Source organism: Crotalus tigris, unplaced genomic scaffold (genome assembly GCF_016545835.1).
Source record: "Crotalus tigris isolate CLP2741 ecotype Arizona unplaced genomic scaffold, ASM1654583v1 scf7180000019013.277054, whole genome shotgun sequence".
NCBI lineage: Eukaryota > Metazoa > Chordata > Lepidosauria > Squamata > Viperidae > Crotalus > Crotalus tigris.
Genome location: NW_024097327.1, coordinates 241,162 through 256,425, shown reverse-complemented (window position 1 = coordinate 256,425; position 15,264 = coordinate 241,162).

Here is a 15,264-nt window from a genome sequence, read left to right as displayed (position 1 = left end):
TACAGCTAATCCTTGACTCACAACAGCACTGAGTGTCCATTTTTTATGCTAACGACCACTGCAACATCCATGTGATCAAAATTTGGACACTTGGCAACTCACTCACATTTACAATGGTTACAGTGTCCTGTGACTTTCTGACAAGCAATGGAGAAGCAGGATTACTTAACAACCATATTACTAACCTAAATACTGCAGTGATTTACTTAAGAACTGTGGCAAGCAAGATGGTAAAATGGGGCAAAAGTCACTTAACTCAATGAACAACTGTCTCACTTAACAACAGAAAATTTGGGCTCAATTGTGGTCATAAGTCAAGGACTGCCTGTAATTCTCTCCTTACCACAGGATATCTTTCCTGCACAATATTTTAGATTGGATAGTTGTGGAAGCAGGAAGGAACATGACTTTGTACAGAATGTTTCACTTTTCTCCATCTCCTTTTTTACTGTTTTGCTGATATTCTACAAAATGGTGTGCTTGGACCTTGCAACAAAAATTGTGAGGTAGGAAAGTTGACAAATAACTTGTCTAAGAGTCCTGCAAACTACCTGGCTCCCAGGCATTGCTTCAATTTTGTATTCACCACCAGGATTTTGAAACTCCTATCTCCAATAATACCATTTTTTTCCTCCCTCTATCCCACTTAGAAGTTTTTGTAACTGACTTAATAAAAGTGACCTTGATAAATCAGCACTCTAAACTGCAAAAGGTGCAATACAATTCAGCAGAGCTGAATATGAAGTGTTTTATGCTGGAAAAGCAACACCAAATATATAGAGACATCAAATAAGGGAGAGGATGGCTAGACTCCAAAATAAAGTAAGAACGAAGGAGTCAACAGCTTCAAGGTAATTTATAAGATCAATGTGCATAGAGTGCAATACTGTTATTAAAAATGTGTTCAGCTAATCGGTGAATGACTTCTGTTTTCTTAATAAGAATTTAAATATAGGATTTTATCTTTTTCAGACACTTTCTTGATCTTTCTATCTCAGGCCCTTTATTTTAACTAAAAAAAGTTCTTCCAAGTTACACAAAGAGTAAAGGAAAATCCTTGAACCAGAAATAGAAACGGCTGAACCTCAGATCATCAGCATTCAAGGAAGGCATTTTCTCCAATAAATCAGCCTTCTCAATCTAGAAAAGGTAAGATGTCCATTCCCATCATTAGCTACTTATGTCCAACATGGTCTGTGATTACATTCAAACCAGAGTATATTAAAACAGAAACCTTCTACTTGGAAGGAAGCAGGTGGTTATTTTTTCTGGAAAAGTGGGAGAAATTCATGACTTTTACAACAACATAAATAGCCGACAGGTTAGAATATTGCTAGTCATGCCATCTTCTATAAACTAGAAGTAGTGGTCCTATTCAGTTTTGTGATTTAAAGAAAATGCCTGTTGGTAAAAGAGCCAGTTAGGATTTATTCTCTTTTGTCTTAACAACACTCATGGTCATCTACTGTGAAATTGAAAAGCTACATGTACAATGGTTTTGCAACGCACATCAGTCCAATGGAACACACTATCACAGATAGAAACATCTTTAAAATAATGTAATTAAAATAAGGAATATATATTTATTTGAGTTTCCAGAAGTTTCTTCTAATCTGGGTCAAGGTTAAGGCATTTTCCAATCTTTTAGACAAATATCTGTATAAACCACAGCCCCTGCTGACTAGGGATTGTAGCAATTATAATCCAGTAGAGGGGAAGAAGTCTGTATTTTCAGAGATTTATGTCCAGCCGATGTCAGTAACTAAAACAGATTATCATTATAAGAGCTAGCTTAGTGTAGCGGTTAAGGCATCAGGTTAGACACCAGAGACGGAGTTCCAGTTTTGCCTTTAGGCATGAAAGATATGCCTGGGTGACTTAGAGCCAGTCACTCTCTCTCAGCCCAACCTATCTCACAGGGTTGTTGTTGTGGGGCAGGGGTAGGCAACCTTGGCTCTTTTATGACTCATGGGCTTCAACTCCCAGAATTCCTGAGCCAGCCATGCTGAGGGAAAAGGGAGAGGTTTCCAAGATGAGCCATGCTGGCTCAGGAATTCTGGGAGTTGAAGTCCATGAGTCATAAAAGAGCCGAGGTTGCCTACCCATATTGTGGTGGAAATAGGAGGAAAGAGTATTAGTTATGTTTGTTGCCTTAAGAGGTTTATAAAAATAAATAAAATAAAATAAAATAAAACATAGCAAGATTCTTTGTTCTAGTTGGGTGCAGTGGAATTTCAAAACACTCTCTCTGATTCATATCAATATGCTTAGGTCCAAATCAATTTGTTTTTTTAAAAATGCTTTTAGAAGAAAATATGGAGTAGAGACTTTAGCCCAGTTCTTGCCTTATTTGGCCCAAAGTATGATGCATGGTATTATTTGTTAAATTTATTTACCACCTATCTTGCTGTAGGGCTACTCTAGGCCAGAGGTCCCCAATCTTTTGGGCACAGGGATGGGTTCCACGAAGAGAGATTTTCCAGGGATCAGAGGGGGACAGAGTTTCATGTACTGCCTGCATCCTGTGGATGGGACTTCGCTTGTTTGCGTGGACCGGTTTCTGGCATGCCACAGACCGGTTCCAGTCCACGAACTGGAGTTTGGGGACCCCTGCTCTAGGTAGCTTACAATAATAAAAAGGGAAAAAATGAAAGGAATGAAAACTGAACAGAAGTAAAATAATAGAGCAATAAAATAAACAATGGCAAAGGAAGACAACAAGAATACTATGATAACCAAAAAGATGGATGGGTGCAGAGAGCAAGAGCGCAGGGAGATGGAGTCTGCCATCAATCTAGCAGCCACCTCCAGGAACTTCTCCATTTGGTCCCCAGGCCAACCGGCAGATCCATGACTTCAGGCACTTGCAGAAGGATAAGAGGAAGGTGGCAGATCTTATTTAGATGCTAGGATGTTCCAAAGTGCAAGCACTGCAGCAGAGAAGGCTCTTCTTCTGGACCCTTACAGTTGGGAGTTCTGTGACTGACAGAATCTGCAGTAGGTTTTCTCTGCTGGTACTAATAGGATGGACTTGTCATAGTTCATCAGACTGTCTGGACCTATGCCATTAAGGGCTTTAAAGGTCATAACCAACATCTTGAACTGGACTCGGAAGCAAACTGGTAGCCAGTTAAGTTCATGAAGTAGAGATATAATATGGGCCATCCTAGGGGCCCCAAAGACTGGTCTTCCTGCTACACTTTGCAACAGTGGAAGTTTCCGAATGGATTTCAAGAGTACCCCTATGTAGAGTGCATTGCGGTAGTCCAGGCGAGGGATGATCAGGGCTGAGTACCTGAGCACAGGGAGTCTGATCCAGGAAAGATGGCAACATTGCACAAAGCAGAGCTATGCAAAACTGTCCTGGTTCTGCCTGCCACCTACTCTTCGATATATGTTATATAACCTTTGTTATTTTTATAAATAATTCGATGCAACAAACTTATATTATACTCCTTTCTCATATTTTCCCACAACTGTGTAAGATGGATTGGACTGAGGGAGTGACTGGCCCAAAACAAAGCAGCCAGTTTAGCTTTCATATCTAAGATGGAATTAGAACTCTCAATTTCCTGGTTTCTAGTCTGGTTCCTAAACTATCAGGGCATATGTACCCAAACAAACAAGAATGGAAGCATCGTCTCATGGAAGTAATAGTAGAATTTAAGGCAATTTAAGGCAATTTTGATTGATCTAGAAAAGTTATGCAGGCTTGAAGGGTCAGATGAATGTATGTGCAAATGAGCCCCTGGGGATCAGAAGAAGGGTCATATGTGGAGATAGGACCCAGGTGTGGTTGTGTGATGGACACAAGAGCGAGGAAGATGAATTCTGAGAAGAAACATTTACTCTTTTTTTATTGAAAAGTTTTATACAAATTTTTAATACAATACAATATCCCCCCCTACCTCCCCCACCCTAATCCTCCCCCCCCTTACTTCCCAGAGCTGATTACAGGGTTAAAAAATAAACAAACAAATTCTAACTAAGCTTATCCACCTATACAAATAATAAAATCCCTAAAATACTTTAACTCAAATACAAAAAAAAAAAAAAATTACAAGCAAAAGCATAATTAACAATATAAATAATTCCCATTTTAAATTTTAAGTTATTCAAAAACTAAATAATACTTTCTAATCCCATATTTATTCTGTACAAAATTTATCCATCTTCTCCACACCGAGATGTATCTTTCTTGTGAATGATCCTTCAAATAAGCAGAAATTTTAGCCATTTCTGCTAAATTAGAAACTTTAAGCAACCATTCTTCTATAGTAAGCAAAGAATCTTTCTTCCAATATTGTCCAACCAATAACCTTGCCGCCGTAATAAGATTCAACATTAAAATAGTTTCTTTAACATCACAACCTACAATAATACCTAACAAGAATAATTGTGGTGAAAACTTTATCTTTCTATTAAAAATCTTCTGAATGTTCCACCAAATCTTAATCCAAAAGGCTTTTATGTTTTTAAACGTCCACCAAATATGGTAATAAGTTGCATCCAAACATCCACATCTCCAACACTTAGGCTGTAAATTAGGATACATGCAAGACAACTTCTGTGGATCCAAATGCCACCTATAAAACATTTTATAAAAATTTTCTCGTAGATTTTGAGCCTGAGTAAACTTTATATTCCCAACCCAAATTGCCTCCCATGTATCTAATAAAATCAGCTCTTGAAAATTCTGAGCCCATTTTATCATACAATCTTTAACTAATTCGGTCTCTGAGTCCAATTCCACTAAAACATTATAAACTCTCTTTATATGAGCTCGATTTTGATCTCTAATTTGTTTTATCAAATTCTGATCTTCCAAAATAAAACCAACCTTTTGGTCTAAACTCCATCTAGCTAACAATTGCCTATACTGAAACCAAGAGTAAACAATATTTTCTTGCCTTAATTCATCTAGCGGTTTTAATTGCCAATCCTTCCTTTCCAATTTAAGCAATTGATTATAAGAAATCCTATCCAACTTCACACCTCTTGATATCCCCTCCACTGCGTGTCCAGGAATCCCCCAAATTGGTATTTTATAATTTAATCTATAACAATATTTCTTCCAGATACGCAGTAGAGCAATTCTTAAAATATGGGACTTAAAAGCCCTATCTACTTTCTTATTATAAATTAAGTAAGCATGCCATATAATATAATAATAATTATACCATATAATAAATCCCATCTCTCCAAAGAAAGTATATTTTGATTTGTTAAATTAATCCAATCACTAATCAATGTTAAAACCGCAGCATCATAATACAATTTCAAATTAGGCATCTTAAGTCCTCCCCTTTCACGTACATCCTGAATAATTTTAACTCTTGGTTTTTTCCCTGCTCAAATAAATGTATTGATTGATACCCTTCTGCCATTCATCTAAATCAGTGGTTCTCAACGTTTGTGTGATGGTGGCCCCCGTCACACAAACGTTCTGCGCATGCGCGTCGCACATGCGCGGCACCGCCCCCATGCGCAGCGCGCATGCGCGGCGCCACCCCCTGAGGGGAGAAAATGGCGGATCGCCTTCTTTGGCGACCTCCGAAAAATGGTCGATCGACCCCAAATGGGGTCGCGACCCATAGGTTGAGAACCGCTGATCTAAATTAACATCTTTTTTCAAAGTAGGTATTATTTGAAACAAAAAAAGAAATTTTGGTAGAACATTCATTTTAACAGTAGAAATTCTCCCTAACAAAGATAATTGTAATTTTTTTCAATCATTTAAATCAGTGGTTCTCAACCTTTCTAATGTCGTGACCCCATAATACAGTTCCCCATGTTGTGGTGACCCCCAACCACTTATACATCACCGGGTGCCAGGGGCGTGGCCAAAGAAAAGGGGGAAAAATGGCAGACAGCCTTGTTTGGCGACCCCCGTGAAATGGTCGTTCGACCCCAAATGGGGTCCCGACCCACAGGTTGAGAACCACTGATTTAAATCCTTCTGCACTTTAATCCATAATGTCTCATAATTATTTTTATACAATTTTGCATTAGAAGCAGTTATATATACCCCCAAATATTTAACCTTTTTTACAATTTCAAAACCAGTCAAACTAACTAACATTTCCTTTTCCTTGATAGTCAAGTTTTTAGATAATATTTTAGTCTTATTATTATTAACCTTAAAACCAGAAACTTGCCCATACTGAGTTATAATTTGTAACAAATCTAAAACAGAATTAATCGGTTGAGATAAAGTAATTACCAAATCATCGGCAAAAGCTCTTAACCTATAATCCTTCTTATTTATCATTATTCCCTTTATTGTAGTTGATTCACAAATTTTTATTATCAAGATTTCTAATGTTAAAACAAACAATAAAGGAGATAACGGACATCCCTGTCTTGTACCTTTTCCAATTTGAAAAGCCCTTGTTAATCCTCCATTAATTATAATTTGAGCCGACTGTTGTTAATAAATACCCCTAAGGGCTTGCAAAAATTTATCCCCAAAATTCATCTCCTCTATTACTCTTAACAAAAATTGCCAATTTAACTGATCAAAAGCTTTTTCAGCATCTAGAAAAATCAAGACAGCAGGAATCTGGTTATGTTTATCCAAATATTGAATTAAGTTAACAATTTGTCTAATATTATTTTTCATATATCTTCCAGTTATGAAACCAGATTGATCAGAATGAATCACTTGTTTCAAAACAATCATCAATCTATTCGCCAATATTTTAGAAAAAAATTTATAATCTATATTCAAAAGAGATATAGGTCTATAATTTTTTGGTTGAGTAAGATCTTGATCTTCTTTTGGAATCAGCGATATAAACACCCTTTTCCAAGATGGAGGTATCTCTGCACCCAATAATATACTATTAAAAAGTTCCTTTAATGGTTCTAACATTTCCTCAGATAATGTTTTATAATAAATTGCAGCCAATCCCTCGGTACCAGGTGCTTTGCCGACTTTTAATTGTTTAATAGGAAATAATAATTTCCTCTGAAGTAATTAATCTCATTTCGTTGGTCATTTATAAGCTTAGGAAAATGAGCTTCTTGTAAATACTTATCTATATCCAAACTCTGTATCTTTTCACCAGTATATAACTTTGTGTAAAAATCTAAAAAAGTTTTTTTAATCAGCTTTTGATGAGAGACCACTTTACCTTTATAACTTATTCCATCTATAATCCTAGACTTCTGTTTCTTCCGTAATTGATAAGCCAACCATCTACCAGCTTATTTGCATTACATAAAGTATTATGTTTCATATAACGCAGGATGGTTGCAACCTGATCAGCCATTAACATATTAAATTGTTCTTTAAGCATATTTATAGAGGCCTTCAAATTGTTATCCAAAGGGTTCAAAATTAATGCTCTTTCTTTCAATTTAATCTCCTCCTCCAGCTTTTTACATTTCTGCAATTGTTTACGCCTATAGGCGTTATTCATTTGAATCAAAACTCCTCGCATAAAAGCTTTGCTGGCATCCCACACCATGGCAAAGAAACATTTACTCTTAAACAACTTTTTCTTTAAGAGCTTTTTTCCTTTCTGCTTACTGAGGATTTTGCAGCACAAGCAGTTGAGCAGTGGGAGGGAGGCTGAGGGGTGATTGTGGGGGGGAAGGGGGCTACAGGAACAATTAAGCGAGACAGATTCACAGGTTCAACCACTTAGCCAAGATGTTGAGTCTCACTTAAACAAAAAGTTAAAACCACATAGCTGACACAGGAAACTAGAAGCTTTGCAAGATTCCTATAACCTAAGAAGGGCAATAGGTGGCATGACATTTAGCTATTTTGCATAGCAAGTGAGAAAGCTTTGGGGGGCTGCAATCCAGGTAACCAATCAATATTATATGTTTTGCCTGTATTATTGGGGGGAGGGCAAAGGGGTATATGAGAATCATCTTCTATTATAAAAACTGCTGTAAAACTGTAATGGGAGGCCTTGGTAGCTTTCAAAGCTGAGGTCACTTTCATCTTGGTACCAAAATAAAAGTATTTTTGTTTTCCACATGTTGGGTTTGGTGATCAATTGGCTTCAACACAAAGCTAAGACTCAGTTTTGGGGACAACAGGTTCACTTCTATTTAGTACTTGCTGAAGAATATCAGAACTATCAACTAAAAACTAATTGCTAAAAACATCCCATAAGAAGAGAATGAAGTTACTTCTCCACCATTGTCAAGAAAAGGGGGTAGATTTAACCCCTAAGAGCTGAGCTTGGCCTGATGGAAACCTTCCCATTTTGGAATATCTCTATTGAGATGAAATGCCCCACCCTACTCCTACTCTAAGATTGCTAATTGGAGAACAGATCCTTCTTCTGTTCTCCAATTATCAATCTTAGAGTAGGAGTTGAAGTCCATGAGTCATAAAAGAGCCAAGATTGCCTACCTCTGCTCCAGACCAACACAGTATAGATCAAGAATGAGAACACAACCTTTTAATATTTAAATATTAGCAAGGCTATAAAGTTTTAAAGGCCATTTGTTGCCTTTTATAGCTGCTTTAAAAAAAAAAAAGAAACCTGAGCCGAGCAACCAGCCAAGATGTATTAAACCCACACTCGGAAATACTAGCAGGATAATATTCTCTTACCCAAAATATCCAGTGCATGTTATCTCCTTTTTTAGTAATATATGTCTTTTTCAGAACCATTATTTAAAAACATAGTTTTGTATTCTAACATCCCATTTCTCCATGCCAGTTTTACAAAAAAGGTAAAGACCTAGGCTTTGTCTGCCTCTTTCACCTTATTCTCTAGTCTCTAGTCACTCATGTTATTTATAACATAATGCAATTTTTTTTAATGTACTCTCACAGCAGTTATACACTACTCTACAGAATGTGTTTCCCTTCTGGACAAATCAACTACGTTGGAACTGCCATTACTGTTTAATGTTCTAAATTGTGCCCCAGTGAACAGAGTGCATTTGATGATATCATAGCAATTCAGCTAATGGCAACACAATTTTGTAGCTGGACGTTAAAAAAAATATCTATTCAAATTTACCATTCACATTTCTTACAAACACTGCTAACACCTTGAGGCCACAGATTCTAGATAAAGAAAAAGTAATGCTTTTCTTCCTTAGCTTTAAAAATTCAGATGTCAACCCTCATCTGCCTTAGGCTGTCTTATTAATATTTAAGAGCAGTCATAAATTGCTTCTGCTGAACAGTCATTTTCACTAGCTAAATTTTGCTTAAGATTTTGTAGCTCAGATATATTTTGGCTAAACACAATTATTTGCCAACTGACTCTAAAAAACGGAATCTCTTAGTCCCAAATTGCAGCTTCCTTTAGCCACTGCCAAGTCTGAACATGATGCTAGCCAATCCTTATTTAAAAGGCATCCAATTAATTAGCCATCACTACATTTAATAGCAAAAAATCCTTTGAGCTAATTATGCATTGCAGAAAAAATATCTCATTTTTTAAAAAATCCTGGAGCAACTTTTATCTGTTTCATCTAATGCTGAAAGAGAATAATTGTCTCTAAAAGATTAATAGTTTTATAACACTCTATCAATTTTCCCTGGAATCACGTTTTTGCTGAGTAAAAACTTGATTTCTCATAAACACACAGTCTTACAAAACACATTCTGGTGAACTTTAAAAACAGATATATAGAAACTATTTCTGCCAAATCGGTAGGCAAACATATGTGATGACATTTATCTCTAACAAATTTAAAAGAAAAATTGATACATTACCTTTCTAGAAAATAAGTTGCGTGTACAGTATATGTATATATTATTTTATGTACAGAGCATATAAAGTATTTATTTCATACTTCCTAAACAAAGATATAATTAAACTGTTTCTTGATTGCATAATTAAAATCTGGACAGTCACATTCTATCAGTTTATTTTTAGTTATTTAGCTTCTTGGTTTAACTACTATTGCTATTTTATACTACATGGCATTATAGTTTTCACTAGACAATCCTTCTCTTCCTCCTTGCCTGACCCATGTAACTGCCCGCCACTTTTTTGAGGGCAGAGGGACCAAAGGGAGCCATGGACTGTGAGGAAAATCCCCATTCCTCATCCCAAGGAGAAAGAGGGCTCACCCGTCGAACACCGACATCTTCCAGCCAAACCTACCTTGCAAGAAGGCATTAAAATTGCTCCTTCATATCCATTAGGACTTGCGGCCAACTTATTGGGAGCAGCAGTGGGAACTGAATGAAGTCCGACTTCACGTTGACTTTGTTTGTGAGCAGCTGGCAGAGAGTGTCAGAAATTAGTTCTCTCCTCCTCCTCCTCCTCCTCATCATCATCATTTGGAACTGCCTGCCATTTTGGTGTGTGGAAGGGAATGATCATGAACAGACAAAGAAGTAGTAGTAGTATGGTAGTATGAGAGACTGTCAACTTCCTGCATGCTTCCCCATTGACTCTGCTTGTGGGAAGCTGCAGAGAGCATTGGAAATCGCTTCTCCCTGTCCTTGACTGATCCATAGAATTGCCTACCATTTTGCTGTGGAGAGGGAGCGCATAGGGAGCCACAGACTTCAAAGAAAACTGCACTCCTATTCCTCATATCCCTAACAGCCCCTTTTCTCCAGGGAGTAGAGCGCTCATCTATTGATTGCCAGCACCTCCCAGCCAGCCCTACCTTGCCAGCAGACATGTGAGTTGCTCCTTTGCCCTTCCCTTGCCACCCCCACTGTTAAGAGATTTCAAATTTAATCTTGATTCTAAACAACCAATTGCCATTTGTCTGTCAGGCCTTGCCTTGAATTAATTGAGAGCAGACATTAGAGACAGGCAGGAAAGAGGGCAGGGATACAGCCATCCCATCTTCCTTTGAACCATGCAACCTATGGGTTTCTGGGAAATGTACTCAGAAAGTATGGAGCTGCTGAAGCAGCCACAGCATTTCCAAATTTCATTCCCAAGGGAGTCATGGGTTTTTATACTCTATAAATTAGCCCATTTGGATTAATTTGGTTTAATAATTGCTTTTCCATAACTTTCAGCTTTATCCATTTAAGGGTTACAAGGAAACAGACATGAATTTTAATATAATTTCAACGTTCATATTAATTATAATTTTTCTAGTGAATTTAAGTCATGTAGTGATTTTATTCTTTGTTTTAGTCATTTTTACATTTAACTATTATTGTATAATTTTATATATTAACATTTATAAGACAAAATTTATGCTGCACTATATTACACATAGTTTAATTACAGTTTCTATAACCTTTCATTTTTTGAATTGAACTATGATTAACAAACATTATTAACTAAATAACATACATCTATGATACATAACAAAAATGGTGTAGAAAATTTTCTACTGAAAATTAAGAGACAAATATTATAGACTTACACATTTACCATACGTCCTTAATGTTACCAATAATAGATTTGTTGCTATTGAGATCAATTATAATATCCATTTAGTTTTAACAGAATTGTGGGTCCTACCTCTGAAGTTTCATTTTAATGTGTTTTTTTTTCGAATGTGGCAAGTAAAAGAGACTTTAGCAATTCACATTTCATGCACACACACACACACACACACGCACAACCAAGAAATATTTAAGGATTTAGTATTGTTATTTTTACTCAATAAATAAATGTATGTGGTCCTTGCTTAGCAACAAACCAGATTATTAAAGTTATGACGAGTCTGAAAAACTAACTTTACATCCTGTAATCACTTTTACGACTGTTGTAACATTCCTATGGTAACGTCATTGGAATTCTGTACTTTGCAACTGTAGAGCTTTTACAACTGTCACATGTAGTCATGTGATCATTTGCACACTTCACACCTGGTTTCTGATAAGCAGAGTCAATGGAGAAGCTGGCAGTAAAATCATAAGTCACCCTGATGTCTCACTTAATGACCATTGGTGATTCACTTAGCAATTGTGGCAGATGTGAGTTCATCACAGCCACAACATCTTGCTTATTGACCACATCATTTAACAACAAAATTGCTGGTCCTGATTTTCTTTGTTAAGCAAATGATATCTGTATTATACAAATGTGTCAATTTTAATTTTTAATACAATGAATAAATATAACCCATACAACAAAAACTCTTTTGAGCTCCTCCATAATTTTTAAAAGCGGGCAGGGGACCTGAGAGGAAAAAGAAAAGAAATACTGCTCTACTCTGTCCAAGATAACTATGGGATATGTTAGCTTAAAATTGCCATGTTTGAAAATATTTTTTAATAAAATGCAATTATATTCACATATCACACCAAGCCATAAGGCTAATTTAGCAGCTAATTAACCTGCTGACAAGTGTAGTCAAAATCCACATCATATATAAACTTTTAAAGTTTTGCACAACATCTGTGACACATACAGTATGTTCTATATAATTAGGCTATATACATCCTAAAAATGCCGACTTTTATAAGGTGACTGCCTAAAATATTTACTGTCACATCAAGGGTATATGAAATACACAGAGATCTGATTCTTTAAATATCTTAAGTTTTACCAGAAGGCACTAAAGTCAACATTCCTGGATTCTAATAGCAGTATTTCAAAAACCGAATTAACAGAGATATGATTTCACATGATGAAAGATCTCATTCCTTTGTTTCCATCATGTTAGTTTTGCAAGGTAGTCAGACAAGAAACACATACACACACACTAGCTCTTTCTTTATTGTAAGGTTTCATTTACAGAATGAACGCCTCACAATATTCTTCCTCTATTTTCCCTCAGTTTTACTCTCTCCAAAATTAAGGAGGGCCTTTTTTCTTTTGCTAGAACTCTTCTTTCTAAAATTTTGTTTATCAGACTATTGTCTAAGTTGTGGATCTTGCTCCTGTCTTCTAAGGTTAGTCCTTTAGTCCAGAGCTTTTCAAACTTTTCACAGATTGTACCACTTTTAGGACATGACAATATTTGAGAATCACCAGTGCTTAGCAAGGTGTCAAAAATTTGATGACTAAAAAAAAAAAGGGGGGGGTTTAAATTTTACTGATTAGATTGATTTGTTGTTATTGCAACGGCTAGTTTATACTATTATAGAAAAATAAAAAGTTGAGGTTCGATGTTAATGCTTAATTCTACTGCAACAGAGAAAGTTGGAAGTCTATACCTTTTCTTTTCTTTTTCCCTTCTCCCCCTCGCTTTTCTTTTCCTTTTTCCTCCCCACTGTTCTACTATTTGCTTTTGTATTTTTATATTTTATTCTATAATCTAATAAAATGTTACAAACCATAAAAAAGAAGGAAAAAAATACCGGTTTCACTCCTCCTTTTATATCCTCTCCTCTCTCCCCCACCTCCTTCATTTATATCCTCTCTTCTCTTCCCCCTCCTCCTTTTATATCCTCTTCTCTCTGCCTCCTCCTCCTCCTTTTCTCTTCCAAGTGTACTGGAAGCGCCATCCAGCTAGAACCATGTGCTCCAAACCTGGGCTCTCAGCAGAGCTCTGGCAACACTACAGCTCCAGCTGACTCTCCCCCAGGCCTCTCTGGGGCTGCTGCTGCTTCAGCTCATCCACTTTTACACTTTTCATTTTACACTTTTGTTTACAGTGCTTTTCAACCCATCGTATGTTTTATATCTTGGGGTTCGTGGTATTGAAGCGACACACACTCACATTGTAACCAAGTTCTTTATTCATTCCACGTTACCACTCAGTAACCCAACAGGCTCGCAGGCCTTTTATAGTTTCCCAAACAGCCTATCATAAATCTCCTTTCTTCATGCCTTGTGCCTGCATGCAAGGCCGGTGCCAACCAGTCTGGTCCCGGGCAGCTTTTGGGTTGCTCAGGACCATTTGCAACATTTCTGGGCCTGCTGAGCTGCCTCATCAGGCCCAGGACACAACACCCCTCTCCCCTAGATGAAACACACAATTACATTTGTTCCCTGGCAGGAAAAAAAAAGAATTCCCCTGCCCAGCACACAGGCAGAATATCTTTATAAAATAATAAAGTTAACTTAAACAAACCGCTCTCCAAAATTATAATTAGTGTAGATCCCCATCACCCAGTTATAGACCAGCAAGGTTCTTTTGTGATGACAGAAACCTCACATAGTCTCCCAGATGCTTGGGAGAGGCCTTAGCCCTTTGCGACCTATGCAAGGTCAGGGAGGGTGCCTGGCCTGTCAGCTCACCTGCCCGGCTAGGCAGACCAGGACTTTTACTTAATGGTGCCTGGCATACCAGCCTATTTGGTAGACTCGATAGACCAGGACTTTGATGCTCATAAATGACAGGTGACCCCCGTTGCGGCAGGCTGGCTGAGTCTTCTGGACTACAGCTAGGTTCCCTTGGAGGGGAGAAAATCCCCAAGCCCAATGGTGGAGCGGAGGTCTTCCCTTCCACCACAGACTGCTCCTGGGAACTTAGTCCCTCAAGCCCACGACCAATCTCAGACATGATCTCGTTGCATCTGTACCCCAAAAGTTCCAGTCCCCCGTGTAGGTGGCCGAGGTGCCAGAATCAGGAGCCACCTCTATGGCAAACCCCCTCTCAGGAGAATTCCTGTTTGGCGCACTTGTGGATGTGCAGGCCACCCCCCGAATGACTTCCTGTTCGGAGCACTTGCTGAACTCTGGGATCATCCTTACTCACCCACTGGGACATTAACAGCGCCCTGTGGAAAACCCCAGGGACTGCAAGATGGATTCCCAGAATTTTGACCTGAAGTGTGAGCTTGTTCCTGGTCTCCCTCCCCCCTGAGAGCAGAGCCAGGAGTGGAAACATCGGGAACAACTGCCAGCGCAGTTGGTCAATATGACGCCGAAGGATGCAGCCATCTCCCAAGGTCACTTCGTTTCAGAGTGGCCCCAAGATCTTGCAGATGACAGCAGAGACCCAGAGATGTTCAGGACCATAGTTCCTTGCCCAGACCGGATCACCCACCTGAAGTCTCCTAGGTGCCCACGGCTGTGACACCTGTGAAGCCACCCAGTCTGAGTGCAGTCTGTCCAACTTCATGATAAGGCGGCGACCCCTGCAGAGTTCAGCTGGGCTCTTTCCAGTGGCAGTGCATGGTGTAGTGCGATGTGCAAGAAGAAAATCTGCTAACCTGTGATGCCAGCTACCGTACATGATTCTTTTGAGTGCGTCTTTGGTGGTGCACACCATCCGTTCAGCTTGCCCATTGGTGGAAGGATGGAAAGGAGCTGACATTGCATGCCGGATCAAGTTGGCCTGAAGGAAAGCCTGGAACTCAAAAGAAGTAATTTGAGGACCATTGTCAGAAACGAGGACATCAGGGAGGCCATGGGTAGTGAAGATTCCTCTCAACATCTGGATGGTCCTGGCAGTAGTAGTGGAGGA